The following is a 4,805-nucleotide window of genomic DNA, read 5'->3' as shown; positions in this document are numbered from 1 at the left end:
TGTATAAGTGTTTTGATTATGATATTAGGGTCAAACAAGACTACCCCTATGTTTCATGTGATTTGACATATACATTGATAAGTTGGAAGCATGATTATGTGGCACAAAAGTACTTTACTTATACTAATTTTAAAAATAGTTCAGCATTTGAGAGCACTTTTTAGAAGGTTGATCTATGTAACTGAATGTCACCTAGATCAAAATCATGAAATAATCATTAAGTAAAAGAGTTAAGTAAATTATATTGATTTTAAATTATATCCCATCAGAAATAGTGAAATAATACAAATATCTTGGGTTTGACATCCGTTATAAGCTTAGTTTGGGGACTTGTAAAATAAAAGGAATATAAGAAAATTGGGAAGCATCATACTTAATAAGTAGTAGATAATTTCCAGAGCAAGTCAAATTGTGATATTGCTACTTATCAATTGATGAGCTTAAGGGGTTTTCCAATGAATGGTTCATAAGGCACAACACTTGGTGAAGGTTTTACAAATGGGGTTGCAAGCTTTGGGTTTAACCATGGAGGAAACTCCGTAGTTAAGCGCGCTCATGTTGGAGTAGTACTAGGATGGGTGACCTCTCGAGAAGTCCCGATGCTTCATCCCTGTGAGCATCACCTAGATCCAATGAGTGCTAAGTGTTCGATTTATTCTCATGAGAGATGGATTCATGTTGAATCACTACTCATGAAACATGGGTCAATGAGTTTGACTCAAAATCACACAGTTTAATCCTGATAGAAATATCACAAGTATCATACTTGTTGTAAAATAAGTGAAAAAAAGTTGAACTTTGGGTTTGGAAAACTAATAAAACCCTTTTTGGCTTAAAAGTCATGTTGGCTTTCTTTATGAATGTGAAATTCAAAGAAGCAATGTATGTCAAACTACTACCAGAGGCAACTAGAAAGAATCTAGAAACATCTAATCTTTTGGTTGAAGCTAGGATTTTCAATTAGAGGTGTAGATGATAACATAGTTGACAAGTTAGCTAAGAATAATGAAAGCATGTATGAGTTGAAAGGAAACTTGTATTAAGAAAAACTTCATCGAGATGAACATGTGAGGCATCAATTTGTAAGAATTTATGAAGAAATAAAAACTTATCTCATTCAAAAAATTAGAATCACCATGTGGAAAAAGAAGTTGGATGGAATTTTTTTATAACATCTAAGAGTTTAACCCAACTAAAGATCATGACAAGAAAACCTATCAGTCAAGGGTAAGAAGAAGGATTTTTCACTATAAGTGGAAGAGTTATCTAGGAAGTATGAGGAAGTAGTAAAGGAAGAAATACCTCTCTACCCCGAATTAGAGATGTTAGTCACCGCATTGACTTCATCTTTGGAGCCACTCTACCAAATAAGTTTGTGAATAAAAAATGACCCCATCATAGAATGATGAATTCCAAAATTGTTCTAAGAGTTGTTGGAGAAGGGACTCATCAAGAAGATTCTTAGTCTTTGTGTTGTCCCTCCTATTCTTGCACCTGACAAGGGAGATAAATGGAGAATTTGCACAGACGCAAGGGCCTTCAAAAAAATCACAATTATGTGCGGATTCCCTATACCTAGAATAGAAGACTTAATAGATTATATGGAAGGGGCTTGTTATTTTTCAAAAATAGATCTCAAAAGTGAGTGCCATCAAACAAGGATTAGGGGGGGAGATAAGTGGAAAACAACCTTCAAAACTAATGAAGGGTTGTATGAGTGGATGGTTTAACCGTTTCTACCTTTGGTTGGAATTTATCCTCAATAGTGGCTTATGCATTAATGATCCTCTCATTTCCATCTTTGCCAAATAGTTTCTATCTGCTTCCATGCAGAAAAATTTGTATCGATCTGTTCTGCTCTGTTCACTTAAAGTAGTCGGACTTAAAAGAAATAAAGACTGAATAGAGTATGCTGAAAAGACTTTGTGACGATTGCATTTGTTTTAGATGTATGATTAATTTATAAGTAGTTGTGTGCAGGTATCCAGAGGATGTGGAAAGGTGTGATAGAAAGTGGATTGTTTTACGATTTAAGGGAATACTGCAGGTGATATTATGTCAACGAATTCTATTGAGCCACCATCATCTAATTTCAAGAAGGTTACAATTGATGGAGATTTGTGGGGTTGTGTTAAGCTAGATCTCCCCGCATAAATCTGGTAACGCAAGAGCAGACCAGATTATGTTACATGTTTCATGTGAATTTTGAAATGAGAAGCGAAGTTGTTTGGAAATGAAAACAATGTTGTTAATTTGAACGAGCAGTGGCAAAGCCTTTAGCATACACATTCATCCCATACACGGGAAGAAAGAAATAAAATACCTTTTTAAATACAAAGAGTGTGACGGTGTGATTTGTCGAGCTTGGTAACATGGGCTTGTGACCTGAGTGGAGATGCATAAGGTGGAGGAACAAGAGAGTTAAATAGCTGGCGAGGAGGGAAGATGCATGGAATATAATTTGGCCCGCCCTGCTCCAAGTAGAGAGTTGTTGTGGGGCCATCCTTTGAAGGAAGGATGCCATGTCTCACAGCGTAAGACGGAGGGGAAAACGTGAGGCTGGTTTCATAGAGCAACAAACACGTCCCGCTCCCTACAGTGGAAGGATTACACACCGCTTGCCCCTCTACCCACTGATCCTCCCAGCCTCCTCATCCTCAGACCTCCACCTTTTGCTTGCCACTAATCTCTATTTTCTATTTCGTGGGGACTACTTTCCCTATAAGATAGAAATTACAAATGTCACAAATTTTTTGATTTCCTCAATGAAGAAATATTTACAAGATATAGACTCCGTAAGGAAACAATCACTTACCAATGCGAACATTTGACTTCTACACTCGTGACAAATTTGGTCAATGAGTATAATATCAGGTGTATAAAGTCTCCACCTTACCACCTACATGTTAATGACCAAGAAGGAATAAACATAGGAAAATATAGTCTCTTCTAACTAAGACAATTATAATCCAAAAATGATATAGGGCTAACAGGTCTTAGTAATCCACTAGGGCATATAAAACAACATGAAATACAACAATTGGTTTTACATCACCTAAACTAGTGTATTGTAAAAAAACAATTATGCCAATTGAACTTGAACTCAAGACACTCATAACATTTCTCATCTAAGATATTGGTCTAACCATACCATGGAAGGAAATGATCTTACAACTCAATGCTCTGGATAAATTTAGGAAATTTTCACTACACAAAATATAAATAATTCAAAGTTAGAGAAAATAATGGCACAACAAATATATAAAAGACAAGTAGTTCTTTTTGGGTGAATGGGCTCTTCGATTTGACTCTAGTTATCAAAACACTCTAAGAAAGTTCTAAATATGCTAGTTAGGTTCGTATAAAATCAACAAGGTTTGTGATAATGGAATTTTTAAACTCACAACCATTGATCATGTGAGATACAAGTTTCTTGTTAATGGGCACCATATGACATTGCATCACAAACCTAAAATGAAGGTGGAGTTTTTGCAACAATTTGGAGAATACAAGTCAGTCATGACTTTTATACTTGAAGAAATTGAACCTTCTATTCTATCTTCTTCCACATAATCAACCCTTCTTCAATTACTCATAATAGTTTATTTTTCCTTTAGTAGATATACTTTTCTTTGTAATATAGCACTCCTAACGTTTCATGTTATCTGATCAACATCACCTTTTTAAGTCACTTATAGCTACTACATGAAGGGTTTGGTAGTTAAATTCATAATTGTGAGGGTGATAAGGATGTATATTAATTCAATACTAGGGATAGGACATAAAATGTATTAATTTCACTTCAATTCAATTTATTTGTATTACCACACAAACTTGTTCTATGTTGCATTATGAAAAACAGTGGGACCTATTGTCTACTTTGAGTTAGGAGGGGGGGAGTCAATGTGTTATGCTTAGTCATGCCTAGTTATTTATGGACGTGACATCAATTTTTAAAATGGGTTATTATTATTTGAAATTGTTGCATCTCTCATTTATCAAGGTATGTGGCGACGTGACATTTTAATTACAAAAAAAATTCTCAAAGTACTTATGTCTCATCACCTCCTCATAAATCATTCCTATGCTAAATTTATAAAGAGAGGCAATTGTAGAGTAAAAATAGAAACTAAGGCTTAATAGATATACATTGATTGAGTAAGAGATTGCCAAAATTTCAGCCAATATTGTATCAATTCAGAGCTAAGTTTTAGAACCTTGTAGCTGGGTACATGAATTTTTATAAGGGTTTTCATAAATATTGGATTCTGATAAGCAATTTCCTGCATTTTTCATCATAGATGGAGCTCCGATTTGCCATGAGATGACTATGCTTAATGTACTCTTACAAGATCAAAGGTATTGGTAGATGTTTGAGGATTGTGGTTGGTAAATTATTTATTGAAGCTTAGTAACTATGATGACAAGATTTCCATAACATTTCTAAGGTCTCTTAAAAATGATGTTGCAAATGTAAAGGATTTGAAAGTGGATCTTTCAGAGACAATTGTGGCAGAGGTAACTAGGTTACCTATTGAAGGAGATATGTATCCTGATACCATATATGCCATACTAGATGGAACTTAGTTTACCCTACACCTAGAACCTCTTTTTGTAGTAGACATGAAATAGGGTATGAAGAGAATAACATTGCTGACGGATTATATTTAGATAAAAATATTTGAGATTAAATATCTCACATGCAAAAGGCGACAATCTTATTTACACGTTGTTCACTTCAAGATGTTGAGCCACATTCAACATAATAATATGCCAATAAATGTCCCAAATGTGTTATACAACCT

The 4,805-nt window shown here is 34.6% G+C and overlaps 1 non-coding gene across 1 annotated transcript; it reads left to right on the top strand.

Annotated features, from left to right (window-relative positions):
- The first annotated feature begins 2,357 nt into the window (after nt 1-2,357).
- LOC149539991 (signal recognition particle RNA) lies at nt 2,358-2,673 on the top strand. Its single transcript, XR_016356634.1, has one exon.
- The last annotated feature ends 2,132 nt before the right edge of the window (nt 2,674-4,805 follow it).

Source organism: Cupressus sempervirens, chromosome 9, assembly GCF_028749045.1.
Source record: "Cupressus sempervirens isolate cs-2001-9-10 chromosome 9, ASM2874904v1, whole genome shotgun sequence".
In the NCBI taxonomy this organism is placed as follows: Eukaryota; Viridiplantae; Streptophyta; class Pinopsida; order Cupressales; family Cupressaceae; genus Cupressus; species Cupressus sempervirens.
Note: the sequence above shows the minus strand (reverse complement) of the source record. Positions and strands in the feature narration are given on the sequence as shown.